This window comes from Panthera uncia (genome assembly GCF_023721935.1).
Source record: "Panthera uncia isolate 11264 chromosome B2 unlocalized genomic scaffold, Puncia_PCG_1.0 HiC_scaffold_24, whole genome shotgun sequence".
In the NCBI taxonomy this organism is placed as follows: Eukaryota; Metazoa; Chordata; class Mammalia; order Carnivora; family Felidae; genus Panthera; species Panthera uncia.
In genome coordinates this window covers 104,621,698-104,641,100 of record NW_026057580.1, presented here as the reverse complement: position 1 = coordinate 104,641,100, position 19,403 = coordinate 104,621,698, and the positions used below count along the sequence as shown (strand labels likewise).

Sequence of the window (19,403 nt, the reverse complement as noted above, 5' to 3'; positions counted from 1 at the left end):
TTAGGCTGAATAATGAAAAAAACAAGTAAGAAGAAAAGAACAAGTAAAACAGTATAATACTATTCTAGAAATCTTTCCAGGTTCCAACCTTTTTTTAATACATTTTCTCATTCCAGAAGTAACCACTAACAGCCTGGTCTCCACAAGCAAAGTAAAGCAGAAAATTGATGCAATCTGTCTGGGTCATTCAAGCAAAATCCTGCTGTGATCCGGGTGATTCGGGTTAAAATAAAAATCAGGTTTTTTGATTTGGAGTGTGTGTTTTTGTCTAACAGCCCAGATGACAGCAGACTCAACTGGGACTCAGCTACATAGATAATGGCCCAAATTCTTCACTTGTCCTCATTAGCAAACATGTTTCCATTGGACACTGCTCTAAACCCTTATCTGAATTCCATCACAGTATAAAAGCAGCTTTGAACTTCTGGTTTTCCTCATGAAAAGCAACCAAAATTGAAACTCTGCTTGCCTTGAAACACCAGTTAGTACCTGAGTATCCACTCACTCGTCTTTCTAAGGTAAATTGGCCAGTCCTTCCCCCATCCTGTTTCTGAAACAACCAGCTCACATCCAGATGACCCTCAGCTCTCACCTCAGGTTACAGCTAAATGGGCCAGGGATAGGAAACTAACCAAGATAGGCAGTGACCAAGGACATGACCTACTGTGAAAAGATGAACTTGACCAATTGTATTCAAGCTCTCTGGAGTATGAATTTTGGAAACCTAGACTGAGCTAGTGAGGCACACGGGCAGGAAGAATGTTTTGGGGTAGACTGGAGACCACAGTAAGCAAAAGCCCTTAGCAAGTAAAGTTATGTGGGAACAGAGAAACCCAGGGTGTCAATATGAGCAAATATGGGGCACTGAGGCCCTGAGCACATGGCAGGGTCTGGCTATAGATGCATTGGTCACTAGTGAGATTGTGGACGTCATACAAATTCTCTGCTAACCCTTATCACCAGGCATCCAGGGGAGTCTCTGTTCCTTCCCATCAAGAGTGTAACTAAAACATTCATCCTGGACTGCAGGTGCCAGTTTTTGTAGCAGAAGGTGCAAACAAAACCCAACAGTCCTGTGTGTAATGTACATACAGGTCCGGGATATTTGAAAACATATTAGTCATATGACAATGCCTGATGACTCTTTCTCCTGTCATTTAATCAACATCGATGCCCTGTAGTTGAAGTTGATAGGGATAAAGACAGTCTCTTCCAATACATACATACATACATACATACATACATAAGAACTATCTTTCTTAAGATAACAAGTTCAAACAGAAGAAACTTATGGAGAAAAATCAACAAATTCAATGAAACTTTATACTTCATCTTTAGGAAGACTTAAAACCTGCCTTCCTAAATCACATGCCTCTTCTTTATATAGAAAAAGACATATATCAAGCCACAAACATCCCATGTGAAGAAATAACTATTGAAAAAAATTCTACTAGAAGAGGGCTTTCATATTTATCGAGGCGACAAAAGAAGTCACATCTGAGGAATATGATGATTTTAAATGGAAAAGCTATTCACTCTACTGAGCACAGAAAATAGCTCTCTGACCCTTCCTGCTCCCCAAAATATCCTGCCCCTTAGTTCTTCTTCTCCCCAAATACCAGTTTCTAGCCACCACCCGACTCAGTAGCCAGATAGATACACAAACTCTCATACTCCTCCTCAGAAGCAAAGTCTCAGCCAGGATTCAGAGAGTGGTAGCCCTTTCCGGTAGTTTATTTTCATCGACTACTAAAGCGTACTTCTAAGGAGAAAAGAGAACTCCACAAATTTCATCCAAGTTCAAGGAGTCAAGGCCAGAGAACAATGATTTTTAAGTACAGCACAGGATCGGTCACTAAGTTCATCAGCTGCCCAATCAGCACAAATGCCTGAATCATAGCAAAAGGGGAGATTGCCATTAAAAGCTGAAAAAGATCTCTGTAAGACATGGAGTGCAAAGGGAAGCCTCGATGCCTCAACTAGATAACAATTAGGAGTGAGGAATACTCCGCACTTGAGGATATGGTCAGCCACCTTAGCAGCAAGTGGGTCCTGCCCATGTTGGCTCCTCTAATGGGCACTGGCAGCAACAACCTCAGCCAACCCTGTGGCTTCCTCAGGCCTGCAGTGAGGCTCAGCACTCGTGACAAGTTCTCCAGCACCTGCTTACTCGCCAGGCACCACAAGGAGGAAGATTTTGAAAGGGCTGCAGATTGTAGAACCGTTGATGGAGAGCAAAGCGAGAAAAATAGTACTTCATTTTGTTGCTTTCTTCCTATTTTTGCCCCAGGCTGGCTTATCCTAGGGAACTGTGGATTGCAAGGACCTCAGACTCCACCTCCAAAGTATCTCCAGCCTCCGTCCCTTCTGTTGCCTTGTCCATATCGCACTACTTAAGCCTTCTTCAGCTCTTGGATGGACCGTGCAGGGGTGCCTGACTGGTCTCTCCCATTTCTAACCAATTGAACACACCTTCACCAGGTCACCCTCCTGACAAACATAGTACAAACCACCCACCTCCTCCCTGCTAATCTGGGCCCAGCCTCCCCACCTCCAGTATCCTATGCCTTGGTCTCTAGTTTCTTTTGCCTCTTCCCTGTCCAGGTCAGTTATGATCCTACCACTTCATCCAGGTTCATCTCAAAGATCGCCTTCTCCATGCAGCCTTTCGTGATTGTTCAACATCGCCCTGTTCTCATCCACCTGAGTCCCCACAGCACATTGCTTACGCCTCTCCCTTCTGGCAACAAGTACTTAGGAAGCATCTCCTCTGCCAGACAAAGATGAACAGACCTGACCCGGAAGAGCTTGCATCTGGGAAGGGAGATCGATACTTCAACAGATGAATTGTATGACACCCTGGTAACTGATGCATCAGAATGGAAACATACTTTTACTGGACACTTGATAACACTCTCAGATAAATGGCAAATTCAGTCTAGCCCCAGTTATCTGTGTATCTCCCGCATCTCCTACCTCCAATGACGGCAGTGGATTAGGAATGCATCTCACCCCATCCAGATTCATGACGGTAATTCACACAGTGCCTGGAAGACAGATTCTTCTTTTCATTCAAACAAATTTCAACCTGAATAGAACTTCAATAGAACAGAAAGACCTGTTCATCTCCAGTCCACATCACTCTGGCATCTCCAATGGCCGAGACACCTACCTTCACCGTGCTCTCTGAGCAACAGAATAGCAGAGCTTGACCATTTATGGGCGCTGAATAGCCCCAAGTGCATCCCTGTCTGGGTTTGGAAAGCTTCCTCTGCAATGTCAAAATCTATACTGGAAACTATTTTTCCCCAAGCTCCAATATCTTCAAGGTTCTTAAAATAGGGACAAGGAGTAAAAGATAAAACGTAGGAATCAAGGAACCAAACTAGAGAATTACATCAGAGACAGGACACAACATAATTAATTGCACAGTTTGGGCATTAAGTTCAATGGGAAGATAATAGCATATAAAGAGCAAGTGTGAGGTCACCATAAATGTAAAGTATGCTTAAAATAGATAATAACAGAAACATAATTTCATGCCATTACTTGGCAAGTAATGTCTTTAACATCATTTTCCTCATAACTAAATTTTGGTTGATTACTGTACATTCATACATCTCTTTCATAAAGACATTCCAGCCTTTACTGGTTTGCTAACTCCACTCTCTAAAGCAAAGATCCACGAAGGCCCTGAAACCGTATCCAATCTTTTGAACACATAAACACATCTGCATTTTGCTGAGAACACTCTGGAAACTTCATCTGATTCTTTAAGAAGCCCAAACAAGATTAAGAACTACTGAAGGAACAGGCTTATCATTGTAAATGGAATGTTTACTATGCTACCACATAATTGTTTCTGTGACATTTTAACACTGCCTAAATGATTCGTTTTCCTTTTGAAAATCAGTGCCCTTTACCAGATTAATAAAGTTTTACAACTTGTACTTTTCTTCTAAAACAAATTGGGACAGTCAGTTTCTCGTTTTTGAACATTTTCCTTGTAAAACTCCAAAGAGATCTTGATTTTCCAAACTTGAGGTCTCTCCAGCCGTGTCCACCTGTTATACAAAGCAGCTCCTAGAATTTAGAATGAGTAACACCCGGACATCACCCCCAAAGAGATCCAACTCTACCCTTTACGCCAGTAACGCTTAGTCTGTAAGGAAACGAAAGGTGTACCAGTGTGTTAAACGCATGTTTGACTTAGAATATTTTCAACCTAGGATGGGTTTATTGAGACATAAACCAGGTAAGTAGAGGAAGATCTGTGCCAAGTTATCAAGTAAACAGTTGTCCAGTGAAGGCAGGGCAGACGGCTGATACGGCTGTGTTCGTAACTCCGGATTTATTAAACTCTCCGTTTCCAGTGCCTTTTCTAGGGGGTTTTCTACCCTCCAGGGAGGTGTGTAAGGAGCAACAGGAGATTTCCGGCTGTGAACGGCCAGAGCTCGGTCCCAGCACATCGAGTGAGCCATCTTCCAGGCACCACAACCGCCACAGTGGGTCTTTGTGCGCTGCTCCTGGAGACATTTAAAAGGTGTTTTGGCAGAATCCACCCTCCAAGAAGGAGCCCTGAGGCAAGACCTGGCCCAGGCCCAGCTGCTGCCAGCCTCGGGCCACCACCAACCCAACAAAAGCAGCCGGATCCCTCAGAAGCGCTTAAACAGAGGAAGCAGCCTATCCGAAGAGTCGGTGTCCTATTTATCCAGGCAGAGAAAGGATATTCATTTCAACCAGCAAGGGAAATGTTAGATTATGTAACACTGAGGCTGAAGAGAATGAGGCTGGCTTGTTTCTTTTTCCTTTTTTTTTTTTTTTTTTTTTTCTTTTTTTACTGGAGAGAAGTGTTGTGAAATAGTCTAGGACAACCTCCAGTTTCCAGAGTCACTGCTGCCCTCAGAAGCTTCTGTGAGCCCCGGGCTCTGGGGTTAGGATTAGAGCTAGAGGAAGCCACAAGACAAATGGCAGGCGCAGGGCCCTCCCCCAGGAGACCCTGTCGAGGCCGTAAGGAGTTTGGCCACACACCGTTCATGCGGGTGTCAGAGCAACGACGTTCGGATGATCCTGAAGCACATTTTCCACCTTCTCAAGAATGCATCCTTAGAAAGAATCACGTTTCATGCGGTCTGCCGGGAGGAACCAATTGAAGTCTACCTAAAAATTATTAAAATGGATGCTCAGGCGGGACTGGGGTTGACCAATATATCAAAAACTCCAGGAGATTGGTGGCTGGGTGGCTGGGTCGGTGGAGCGTCCCACTTCGGCTCAGGCCACGATCTCAGGGCTCGCGAGCTCGAGCCCCTCATCAGGCTTGCTGCTGTCCCTGCAGAGCCTGCTCCGGATCCTCTGTCCCCTACTCTCTGCCCCTCCCGTGCTTGCACACGCTCACCCTCTCTCTCAATAAACAAACAAACCAACAAACATGGAGAGGAGCAGCTGGTGAGGGAAAGGGGCGCTTGTTTAAGTAAGAAGTAAGAATACGAGTGCAAGCAGGGTCTCAGCCAGGGGTGGGTGCAGAGAGCCCGAGGCACATGGAGCTCAGTGCTACGAGTGAAGGCTCCGAGCCAGGACCCCAACGGCTCAGGCGGTTGGCAGAGCTCCAGCGGGGACAGGACAGGTGAGGGGGTGGCACAACAGGCCCGGGAGCCTCAGGTCTCAGGCTGGGAAGTCCTTCCTCCCAGAGACAAGGGCATACGGCCAAGACTGGGTCCACAGACGAGCAAGGCAAGCCCAGTCACTTGGACGGGATTGTCGAGCTTATCCTGGACACCGGTTCATTTTTTTCATGTAGTAATTCTTTACTGAGTACCTGCAAAGTTCCAGGTGTTGGGGACATAGTAGCAAACAAAAGAGACAAAAATCCCTGACCCTGTGAAGTTGATATTCTAGTGCAGAAAGTGGAGGAATAAACGATAAGCAATAAATACAATATACAGAGAAAGCCAAACGGGGACAAGGACAGAGGCGAAGTAAAGCCTGGAAGGAGACACGTACAAGGGCAAGGGTTGAACTTTAAAAAAAAATTTTTTTTTTAATGTTTATTTACTTTTGAGAGAGAGAGAAAGAGAGACAGAGCGTGAGGGGGCAGAGAGAGAGGGAGACACAGAATCTTTCTGAAGCAGGGTCCAGGCTCCAAGCTGTCAGCACAGAGACCGACACAGGGCTCAAACCCGCAAACCCACGAGATCATGACCTGAGCCAAAGGCAGAAGCTTAACCGACTAAGCCACCCAGGCAAGGGTTGAACTTTTGAGGAGGGTGATCAGACAGGTTTTGAGGAGGGTGATCAGACAGGGTGACATGAGATGACATGGAACAAACACCTGAAGACAGTGAGGACGCAAGCAGCTGTCTGGGGGAGGAGCATTCTGGGCACGCGGCAGCCCCAAACAGCAGCCAGTGCCAAGATAGTATTGTCCTGGGCACACCCAGGAACAGGAAAGCAGTGAGAGTGGCTGAATTAACTCCACAAGGGAGAGGAAGGAGGGGAAGGGAGGGGAGGGGAAAAATGAAGGAGCACCAAGTTGGGTAGGACCTCTCAGGCCATCCAATGAGGGATAGACTTTTACTCAGAGTACAATGGAAAACCACTGGGGGCTTCTGAGCAGGACTGACATCATCTGACTCATGTTCTAGAAGTCTCGCTACCACGGATTAATATAGGGGCGCCTGTGTGGCTCAGCTGGCTCATCAGGCTCTTGGTTTCTGCTCAGGTCATGATCTCATGGTTCATGGGCTCAAGCCCCACGTCAGGCTCCATGCTCATAGCACAGGGCTTGCTTGGGATTCTCTTTCTCCCTCTCTCTCTACCCCTCCCCCTCTTGCACTCTTGCTCTCTCTCAAATAAATAAACTTAAAAAAAACTGATCAGTATAGACTGGAGTGTGGGTGGGGAGGTGGGAGAGGCAGGGATCAATGAGGAAGCCACGGCCACAATTCAGGTGACAACCGACGTTGCTCACATCAGGAGTTATGTTTTCAGTGTACTTGAAAGGTAGAGCCAACGTATTCACTTATATATGTGATGTTCCAGTAGTGAGAGAAAGAGGCGAGGGGAAGCGAGGCTCCCAGGATGCTGGCCTCCAGAATCTTGGCACGGAGCTATCATTTGCTGAGATAGGAAGACCCCAGCTGGTAAAGATCTGGGGGAAGACAGGGTTCCAGAGTCCAGTTTTAGGCAGGTTAAATCTGAGATGCCAATTTAGAAAGCAAAATGGATATGGCAGTCTGTCAACTGAAGGTCAAGGGAAAGGGATTGGATGGAAATATAAATTTGGAAGCCATCGGTATATATGGTATTTAAAACTTTGGCGACTGTGATTCCAGATTGGTGGCCCTGAACGTGGGAATCACTTTTCTTCCGGTCAGCCTCTTAGAGACCCTGCCCTCCCTATTCTCAGGTTGTCTATGCCCCTGTGATCTGGCTTCGCTGGGGTTTGCTTGCCCTGCTCCTGGCTCTTACCTCCCACTTTACCCCAAACACATTTACCTTTTCTGAGTCCCATTCTCTCAGAGAGCTCTTCTTTGGGTATAACAGACTAACAGATAGAAACTAAATTAATGGGTCTAGATGTCTATAAATTGCCTTTCCAAGCTAACATGAGTTCTTTTAAATAGGGGACTTCTAGGCCACATCAAGGGAAGGAAGCAGTTCACCTTTGGGACGTGTGGCATCTTTTAAATTGCATGGGACAAGACAGACTGAAGGCGTTGCCTTTAATGTACAAAATATACATACAATCCACTTTCAAAAAACAGTCTTTCCACATTTGGATCAGGACCTTTATTTTTTAAGTAGACTTCACATGCCCAGCGCGGAGCCCAACATAGGACTTTAACTCATGAACCTGAGATCAAGACCTCAGCTGAGACCAAGAGTCGAACACTTCACCGACTGAGCCACCCAGGTGCTCCTCCATTACAGTTTCAATAAAGGCCACCAATATTATTTGATGCATCATTTTCACCGTATCCTAAGTGCTCCAAGAGGTCAACTGAACTTTTGAAAGTTCAAGAAGAGCCAGATAGCACAGGAGCAGTGCCAGAAGAGGAGGTCTGTTCAGAGCTAGGTAAAATCCACAAGTGTATGTTGGCCCAGACAGGTACCTGGTGCAAGGCGAAGACCTCCGGCCTGGAGACACTTCTGAGAGGTGGTTTTCTATTGGTCATCAGTAGTTCTCAATCCTGGCTGTCAACTGAGGAGTCTTTACAAATGTCTGTGCCTAGGGTGCCTCACTGACTCAGTCGTAAGCATCTGACTTTGGCTCAGGTCATGATCTCAAGTTCATGAGTGCGAGTCCCACATTGGGTGAAGCATGAGTCCCACTTTGCATGAGCCCTGCTTCTCTCTCTCTATCTCTCCCTTGCTCACTTGCACCCTCTCTCTCTCTCTCTAAAACACACACACACATACACACACACACACACACACACACACACACACACACACAAACACACACAAATGTCTGTGCCTAAATCACACCCTAAGACATTCTGATTTCAGGGGAGAGACCTGAGCATCATTTTTTTAATCTCCAAGTGATTCTAATGTGCAGTGAGAGTTAAGAAGGACAGATCTTTCCTCTCCATTTCTATAAATCTGTCCTATTCAAGCCTATTCATGAACCTCACACACGTATAATCCAACCAGGCCACAACAGAGCCAGTTCCCCAATTTACCATTTCTATATGCTTACTCTTGCTTCTTTCATTACATTTGCCTTAACATTTTTAATTGTTTATTTGTTTTTGAAAGAGAAGGAGAGACAGCGTGCAAGTGGGGGAGGGGCAGAGAGAGAGGGAGACAGAGAATCCAAAGCAGGCTCCAGGCTCTGAGCCATCAGCACAGAGCCTGAGGCGGGGCTCGAACTCAAGAGCCATGAGATCATGACCTGAGCTGAAGTCGGACGCTTAATCAACTGAGCCACCCAGGAGCCCCCATTTGCTTTAACATTTTACACTGATTTGTTAACAGGTTTAACATGGCTTAGAGTACCACTTGAGAGAATAAGTGAATGTTCATTTGTGAAAAAGAATAACTCCCAAGAAACAGTTGCAGCATCTGAGAAAATAAAACTAAAACAATACAATATTCCAAATTTACACCAAGCCCTCCTCCCTTTGGAAACCCTGCTGCAGAAATTACTGTGTGCACCCCATTCCCAGAGTGGTTCTGTTGTTGACAGTGTGGGTAAAGGAATAAACAAAACAAAACAAAAAAGCCGCGCTCATTTCAAGCCACCAAGAGACACAGGCCAAAAGAAAAATAAAATCAATCAACCTTTGCCAAGTGGAAAAGAACAAAACCAGCAGGGACTGAAGTTCTATATCCAGCTTTTAAAAGCATCTTTCAAACAATAGAGAACAAATACAGGGTAATAATTAAAAAGATTTACAAACAATGCAACAGAACAATGCAAAATGAGTCAATACCACTGGGCCTGTGTTTACCCTCGAAAGAAAAACTGGACACCCTGAACTTCATTAATGGAATGTTCTGTTTGCACAGTAACCCTCACTCAGAGAACCACTGGGCTGTCAATAACAGTCTCTATCTTACCTTAAGGAAAGTTTTTGGAAACATTGTCGGCAAGCACTTGAGTGTCCATTTTACAAAGAGAGAGATAAAGACAGGAAAAGGTTAACTACTCTGAGGGATAAGGTGGCAGCCAGGCCGTCTCTGGCACAGCTAAGAGTAAGCGCCTGTCTCTGTTTGTTGGTGTCTCACTACCCAGAAAATGCCCATCCATTCTCTCAAGTACAGTTTTACATCTACAGCCTAACCCAAATTCTCCTTCCTTCATAAGAACTGTCTTGTATTCTGCCTTTGTCTTTCTTTCTCCATGCTCGGCCTCCATTTCCAAATTGCCTTCCATGATTCCAACTCTGTTATAATTAGCTCTAAGGGACTATAGAAAACTCTTTTCACTGCTAGGATTTTGGTGACTATCTGTGTCTTGAGATAAGCAGCCATCTGCTAGGACTTGGTAGTGTTGTTTATTGGATGACGGATTCTCTAGTGAGGCAGCTTACTTGAGTGGTAAGGGGTAGATGGAGAGGGTACAGATAAGGCATCTCCAGAATGCCTTCCCACAAGGAATGCTAAATGCAGTGTGCGAGGATGCCAAAGCAGGGAAGGGCATGGTGCCCATGCGTTGGCCCTGTTAATTAGCACCATTTCTGAAGATAATTATGACAAGACCACACAGGGAGAGCATGATGTTTCAAGTGGAGTAGACCAGTAAGTAAACAGGAGTACTGAAGTGTATTTCCTGGGCGGTTGCGAGAAATCTTCTAAAAGATGGACAGGAGGATGCTGAGGGCTTCAGTTCTTTGGAGCAACCAGAAGGAAGAGCCCAGGCCAAATTGCATCACCACACCCTGATCACTACCAAATCATCCTGAGTTTTCTCAACTTGTTTCAATACTTGTTCATAAAATAAGAACTTTAATTACATTCTCAGCTCAAAGGAGATACAGGGTTGACACCTCCCATATCTCTATTCAGTAAGAACCACTGCCCTTGCAAGACCAAGCAGGACCAAGCAGGAGGACCCTGGCCACTCTGCAGGGAGGGCACTGGGAGAAATGCTCGAGAGGCAGGCTGCCTTCTTCCTGGTTCCTCCTGTCTACCCACCCATACTGGCCTTCCTGTTTCTCCTGCTCACTTTGCTTTTGCCACCCAGCTCTTGGACTTACATCAGTCCTACTTCAATCCTTGCTTCCCTTGCATTCTGATCTTTGTGATAGTTCTAACACTCTTGCTTTGCTCCCTTTCTCTCAAATACAGAGTCTTAGAACCTTGACTCTACTCCCTAACTCATTGCCACCTCCACCTGTACCCTGGGATCCCAGGGGAGGCAGCTCTCTGCTGCCCCCACCTGGTCCATGGCAGCATCCACAGATGGTAATCTGACAAACTAGCCCTTAAATCCAACGCAGCTTCACCTGATTTCTGGCAACAACTCGAGTGTTGCTAATTTTGTTTCACTGTAGCCTGACTTAATGTGTGGGTTCCAAAAAATTCTTCATTTTTAATAGCCAAGCTATGCTTGTGGGTAAGGAGTTATGCGAATGGGTAAATGAGCTACTTTAAGGAAAGCATTTTATTTTTTAAGGTAAGTGCAGAAGAACAGTGGTAGTGTGGCAAGCATTCTGAAAGGTCCAGCCTAAAATGACAGCTTTTTAAAAAGCCACTAGGACACACTATATAAATGTAGAGTTATTCCAGAAAGCAGCCATTTATGTAACATTAATTTATTTCTACGGGAACCCTCTTGCGCTGTTGGTGGGAATGCAAACTGGTGCAGCCGCTCTGGAAAACAGTCTGGAGGTTCCTCAAAAAATTAAAAATAGAACTACCCTATGATGCAGCAATAGCACAACTAGGAATTTACCCAAGGGATACAGGAGAGCTGATGCATAGGGGCACATGTACCCCAATGTTTATAGCAGCGCTTTCAACAATAGCCAAATTATGGAAAGAGCCCAAATGTCCATCAACTGATGAATGGATAAAGAAGATGTGGTTTATATATACAATGGAATACTACTTGGAAATGAGAAAGAATGAAATCATGCCTTTTGCAGCAACATGGATGGAATTGGAAGGTACTATGCTGAGTAAAATAAATCAGTAAGAGAAGGACAGATATTACATGTTTTCACTCATGTGGATCTTGAGAAACTTAACAGAAGTCCATGGGGGAAGAGAAGGAGAAAAAAATAGTTACAAACAGAGAGGGAGGGAGGCAAACCACAAGAGACTCATAAATACAGAGAACAAACTGAGGGTGGATGGCAGGAGAGGGGAAAGTGGGTGATGGGCATCGAGGAGGGCACTTGTTGGGATGAGCACTGGGTGTTGTATGTAAGCCAATTTGACAATAAATTATATTTTTTTAAAAGTAGCAGAAGCAACCAATTAAAGTATCATTATAAGAGTTACAGAAGAAAAAATAATTTCTTGCCTTCTATTCCAAATTTCCTAGAGTAGTAATAATAAAGGAGGTGGGAGGAAGAAAGCAGAGGGGGAAGAAACACTTGGTTTTTGAAGCAATTCAGAAACTTGTTACAATAAATTCCAGTACCTGAAGCCACTAACTTCATCATCAAAATATGATCATGAATTTGGGCACAAAGAATATGTTTAGAATTTTTCAAAATAAATATAGGTTTACCTGACAAAAGATCTGATAATAATTTAATAAAAGCTCAATAAAAAGAGGTAAACACTCTTCACATGAAAAGTAGGGTATATATACTTAACTAACCTTTAAAATTGAAGAAATCAAAGGTTCTATTCAAACTGTTTTGAAGGCAATGAAAAAGATGCTTCGGACCAAAATCTAGGGGTCACAAAAGAAACTGACTTAAATGAAGTTTTATATAAAATATAATATATACAATACATGTAATTATAATGATATCTATTTAGATAAGTATATAGATATATATTATGTATATGATATATAATAGTATAAAACAGTCTATAATACACATGATATATCATATAAATTATATAATATTATACATATAATTTTATATATGTTACATAGAATAATATATTACATTACATGTTATATTGTGTATCACGATATATTACAGTAAAACCTTGGTTTGTGGGCATAATTCATTCTGGAAAGATGCTTATAATCCAAAGCGCTTGTATATCAAAGTGAATTTCAAGAACCATTGACTCAGTTGTGATCATGTGACATTTGGTGTTACATACCACTTGCATTGCAAGACATCGCTTGTTTATCAAATTAAAATTTATTAGAAATGTTTGCTTGTCTTGCAGAACACTCACAGAACAAGTTACTCACAATCCAAGGTTTTATTGTATATATAAAATAATTATATGTAATATAATATATATTTACATATAATAGTATATGATTATAGATATAATTACACAGATATAGTTATATATATATATATATATATATATATATATATTATATATATGTGTGTGTGTGGTTTAATAATCATTTTAAGAAATAGGAAATTAGCAAAGTAAATCCAAAAAATAGGAAAAATTAGAACCCAAAGCTAACAACATCTATTGAGAGGATCATGTGGTTTTTACCCTTTCTTTTATTAAGGCGATGTATACATTGGTTGATTTGTGGATACTGAACCAGCCCTGCAGCCCAGGAATAAATCTTACTTGACCATACTGAATAATCCTTTTAATGTATTGTTGGATTCGGTTTGCTAATATCTTGTTGAGAATTTTTGCAGTGAACAAATGGGCAAAAGACATGAACAGACACTTTTCAAAAGAAGACATCCAGATGACTAACAGACACATGAAAAGATGCTCAACATCACTCATCATCAGGGAAATACAAATCAAAACCACCATGAGATACCACCTCACACCTGTCCAAATGGCTAAAATTAACAACTCAGGCAACAACAGATGTTGGCAAGGATGTGGAAAAAAGGGGAACCCTTTTGCACTGCTGGTGGGAATGGAAACTGGTACAGCCACTCTGGAATACAGTACAGAGTTTCCTCAAAAAACTAAAAATAGAACTACCCTACAACCCAGCAATTGCACTACTAGGCATTTATCCATGGGATACAGGGGTGCTGTTTTGAAGGGACACATGCACCCCCATGTTTATAGCAGCACTATCAACAATAGCCAAAGTATGGAAAGAGCCCAAATGTCCACCGATGGATGAATGGATAAAGAAGATGTGGCATACACACACACACACACACACACACACACACACACACACACAATGGAGTATTACTTGGCAATCAAAAAGAATGAAATTTTGCCATTTGCAACTACGTGGATGGAACTGGACATTTGCAACTACATGGATGGAACTGGAGGGTATTATGCTAAGTGAAATTATTCGGTCAGAGAAAGACAAAAATCATATGACTTCACTCATATGAAGACTTGAAGAGACAAAACAGATGAACATAAGGGAAGGGAAACAAAAATAATATAAAAACAGGGAAAGGGACAAAACAGAAGAGACTCATAAATATGGAGAACAAACTGAGGGTTGCTGGAGGGGTTGTGGGAGGGGGGATGGGCTAAATGGGTCAGGGGCGCTAAGGAATCTACTCCTGAAATCACTGTTGCACTAGATGCTAACTAATTTGGATGTAAATTTTAAAAAATAAAAAATAAAATTAAAAAAAAATAAAAATAGAAATACCCTGCAACCCAGCAATTGCACAACTAGGTATTTATCCAAAGGACACAAAAATGCTGATTCAAAGGGGCACATGCCCCCCAATGTTTATAGCAGCATTATCAACAATAGCCAAATTATGGAAAGAGCCCAATGTCCATCCACTAACATAAGGATAAGGATAAAGAAGATGTGGTGCGCACACACACACACACACACACACACACACGCATATACAAACAATGGAATATTACTCAGTGATCAAAAAGAATGAAATCTTGCCATTTGCAACAATGCGGATGGAACTAGAGTGTATTACACTAAGCAAAATAATTCAGTCAGAGAAACATAAATATCATATGATTTCACTCACATGTGGAATTTAAGAAACAAAACATATGATCATAGGTGAAGGGAAAGAAAAAGAAGATAAAAAGAGAGAGGGAGGCAAACTATAAGAAACTCTTAATTACAGAGAACAAACTGAGGGTTGCTGGAGGGGTGTTGGGTTGGGATTGGGCTAAATGGGTGATGGGCATTAAGGAGGACACTTGTTGGGATAAGCACTGGGAGTTATATGTAAGTGATGAATCATCAAATTCTACTCCTGAAATCATTATTACACTATATGTTAACTAACTTGGATTTAAATAAAATTTAAAAATTAGAAAAAAAAAACAAAAAAAATAGAATAATCTGAAAGCAGTTTCTTTGAAAAGGCCAATAAAATAAACTTAAAAACCCAACAGAGACAGAGGAACATGGTGGCATAGGAGGACGCTGGGCTCACCGCGTCCTGCTGATCACTTAGGTTCCACCCACATCTGCCTAATTTACCCAGAAAACCACCAGAAGACTAGCAGAATGGACTCTCCAGAGCCAAGCATAGACGAGAGGCCCACAGAAGAGGGTAGGAAGGGCGGAGAGGCGGTGTGCGCTACACGGACTGGCAGGAGGGAACCAGCGTGGCGGAGGGGCAGCAAGCCCACCCTGCAAGGCAGAACCCCCGAGTCTGGCTTGCAAAAGTGGAGGGGCCGGAAGGAGTGTGTTGACAGCCAGTGGGACTTAACATCTGGAATGTTATAAGTCAACAGCTCTGCTTGGAGAGCGGGAGGGCTAAAGGACAACGGGAATGAGAGTTGTTGAGGCCCGGAGGACAGAGCTCAGCTTGGCAGGGAACAAAGGTGCTGGGAAGCGCCATCTCCCTCGCCCATCCCCCAGCCAAAATCCCAAAGGGAACCAGTTCCCGTCACAAACTTGCTTGCACCGCGCAAACACCCAACGTTGTGCTTCTGTGGATCCATCCTTCCGACGGGTCTGCCTGCCTCCCTCCTGGTGCCTCAGGGCCCCTACCGAAGCGGACCACTGAAGGCAAAGCGAGCTGAGCCTGCCCCTCCCGCCCCTGTGCACCTTGCAGATCCACCCCGGCTAATACCCCAGATCCCATCGAAGTAGTACCACAAGACTGGCAGTGTGCAAGTAGCCCAGACAGAGGCCACACCACTCCACAGTGAGTCCTGCCCCTGGGAGAGGAGAAGATAAGGTACACACCAGTCTGACTGTGGCCCCAGCGGTGGGCTGGGGGCAGACATCGGGTCTGACTGCGGCCCCGCCCACCAATGCAAGTCGCTCCAGAAAGCACAGGGGAAGAGCCCTGCAGTTCCACGCCACCCCAGGGACTATTCAAAATGATGAAACGGCAGAATTCTCCTCAAAAGAAACTCCAGGAAGTAGCGGCAGCTAACGAACTGATCAAAAACGATTTAAGCAATATAGCAGAAAATGAATTTAAAATAATAGTCATAAAACTAATCGCTGGGCTTGAAAAAAGTATAGAGGACAGAAGATAATCTATTACTACAGAGATCAAGGGACTAAGAAATAGTCATGAGGAGCTAAAAAATGCTATAAATGAGTTGCAAAATAAAATGGAGGTGACCACAGTTCGGATTGAAGAGGCAGAGGAGAGAATAGGTGAATTAGAAGATAAAACTATGGAAAAAGAGGAAGCTGAGAAAAAGGGAGATAAAAAAATCCAGGAGTATGAGGGGAGAATTAGAGAACTAAGTGACATAATTAAACAATGTAATATACGCATAATTGGGATTCCAGAGGAGGAAGAGAGAGGGAAAGGTGCTGAAGGTGTACTTGAAGAAATCATAGCTGAGAACTTCCCTGAACTGGGAAAGGAAAAAGGCATTGAAATCAAAGAGGCACAGAGAACTCCCTTCAGACGTAACTTGAATTGATCTTCTGCACAACATATCATAGTGAAACTGGCAAAATACAAGGATAAAGAGAGAATTCTGAAAGCAGCTAGGGATAAACATGCTCTAACATATAAAGGGAGACCAATAAGACTCGTGTTGGATCTGTCTACTGAAACTTGGCAGGCCAGAAAGGAATGGCAGGAAATCTTCAATGTGATGAACAGAAAAAAAATATGCAGCCAAGAATCCTTTATACAGCAAGTCTGTCATTTAGAATAGAAGGAGAGATAAAGGTCTTCCCCAAAAAACAAAAACTGAAGGAATTCATCACCACTAAACCAGCCCTACAAGAGATCCTAAGGAGGATCCTGTGAGACAAGGTACCAGAGACATCGCTACAAGCATGAAACCTACAGACATCACAATGACTCTAAACCCATATCTTTCAATAATAACACTGAATGTAAATGGACTAAATGCTCCAACCAAAAGACATAGGGTATCAGAATGGATAAAAAAAAACAAGACCCATCTATTTTCTGTCTACAAGAGACTCATTTTAGACCTGAGGACACCTTCAAATTGAAAGTGAGGGGATGGAGAACTATCTATCATACTACCGGAAGTCAAAAGAAAGCTGAAGTAGCCATACTTATATCAGACAAACTAGACTCTAAATTAAAGGCTGTAACAAGAGATGAAGAAGGGCATTATATAATAATTACACTGTCTATCCATCAGGAAGAGCTAACAATTACAAATGTCTATGCGCCAAATACGGGAGCCCCCAAATATAGAAAACAATTAATCACAAACATAAGCAACCTTATTGATAAGAATGTGGTAATTGCAGGGGACTTTAATACTCCACTTACAACATTGGGTAGATCATCTAGACACAGGATCAATAAAGAAACAAGGGCCCTGAATGATACACTGGATCAGATGGACTTGACAGATATATTTAGAACTCTGCATCCCAAAACAACAGAATATACTTTCTTCTCGAGTGCACATGGAACCTTCTCCAAGATAGATCACATACTGGGTCACAAAGCAGCCCTTCATAAGTATACAAGAATTGAGATCATACCATGCATACTTTCAGACCACAATGCGATGAAGCTTGAAATCAACCACAGGAAAAAGTCTGGAAAACCTCCAAAAGCATGGAAGTTAAAGAACACCCTACTAAAGAATGAATCGGCCAACCAGGCAATTAGAGAAGAAATTTAAAAGTATATGGAAACAAATGAAAATGAAAATACAACAATTCAAATGCTTTGGGATGCAGCAAAGGCAGTCCTGAGAGGAAAATACATTGCAATCCAGACCTATCTCAAGAAACAAGAAAAATCCCAAATACAAAATCTAACAGCACACCTAAAGGAAATAGAAGCAGAACAGCAAAGATACCCCAAACCCAGCAGAAGAAGAGAGATAATAAAGATCAGAGCAGAAATAAACAATATGGAATAAAAAAACTGTAGAGCAGATCAATGAAACCAAGAGTTGGTTTTTGAAAAAATAAACAAAATTGACAAACCTCTAGCCTCTTTCTCAAAAAGAAAAGGGAGATGACCCAAATAGATAAAATCATGAATGAAAATGGAATTATTACAACCAATCCCTCAGAAATACAAGCAATTATCAGGGAATACTATGAAAAATTACATGCCAACAAACTGGACAACCTGGAAAATGGACAAATTCCTAAACCCACACACTTCCAAAACTCAAATAGGAAGAAACAGAAAGCTTGAAAAGATCCATAACCAGTGAAGATATTGAATCAGTTATCAAAAATCTCCCAACGAATAAGAGTCCTGGACCAGATGCTTCCCTGGGGAATTCTACCAGACATTTAAGGCAGAAATAATACCTATCCTTCCCTATCCTTCTCAAGCTGTTCCAAAAAATAGAAAGGGAAGGAAAACTTCTGGACTTATTCTATGAAGCCAGCATTACCTTGATTTCCAAACGAGACAGACACCCTACAAAAAAGGAGAATTACAGGCCAATATCCCTGATGAACATGGATGCAAAAATTCTCAACAAGATACTAGCAAATCAAATTCGATAACATATGAAAAGAATTATTCACCATGGTCAAGTGGGATTTGTTCCTGGGATGCAGGTCTGGTTCAATATTTGCAAATCAATCAATGTGATACATCACATTAATAAAAGAAAAGATAAGAACCATATGAGCCTGTCAATCGATGCAGAAAAAGCATTTGACAAAATTCAGCATCCTTTCTTAATAAAAACCCTCGAGAAAGTCAGGATAGAAGGAACATACTTAAACATCATAAAAGCCATTTATGAAAAGCTCACAGCTAGTATCATCCTCAATGGGGAAAAACTGAGAGCTTTCTCCCCTGAGATCAGGAACACGAGAGGGATGTCCACTCTCACCGCTGTTGTTTAACATAGTGTTGGAAGTTCTAGCATCAGCAATCAGACCACAAAAGGAAATCAAAGGCATCAAAATTGGCAAAGATGAAGTTAAGCTTTCACTTTTGCAGATGACGTGATATTATACATGGAAAACCCAATAGACTCCACCAAAAGTCTGCTAGAACTGATACATGAATTCAGCAAAGTCATAGGATACAAAAATCAATGTACAAAAATCAGTTGCATTCTTATACACTAATAATGAAGCAACAGAAAGACAAATAAAGAAACTGATCCCATTCACAATTGCACCAAGAAGCATAAAATACCTAGGAATAAATCTAACCAAAGATGTAGAAGAACTGTATGCTGAAAACTATAGAAAGCTTATGAAGGAAATGGAAGAAGATATAAAGAAATGGAAAAACATTCCGTGCTCATGGACTGGAAGAATAAATATTGTTAAAATGTCAATACTACCCAAAGCTATCTACACATTCAATGCAATCCCAATCAAAATTCCACCAGCATTCTTCTCAAAGTGGGAACAAGCAATCCTAAAATTTGTATGGAACACAAAAGTCCCCGAATAGCCAAAGTAATTTTGAAGAAGAAGACCAAAG

General features: G+C 42.4%; 1 long non-coding RNA gene across 1 annotated transcript in view; it reads right to left on the bottom strand.

The window, feature by feature from the left end:
• Positions 1-3,925: 3,925 nt before the first annotated feature.
• Positions 3,926-19,403, bottom strand: part of LOC125938045 (uncharacterized) — a 57,625-nt gene continuing 42,147 nt past the window's right edge. Inside the window, exons 2-3 of the long non-coding RNA XR_007462588.1 lie at positions 5,032-5,160; positions 3,926-4,526 (exon numbers count right to left, since the gene is read on the bottom strand). This is a non-coding gene — a long non-coding RNA (uncharacterized LOC125938045). The remainder of the gene's footprint in view (positions 4,527-5,031; positions 5,161-19,403) is intronic.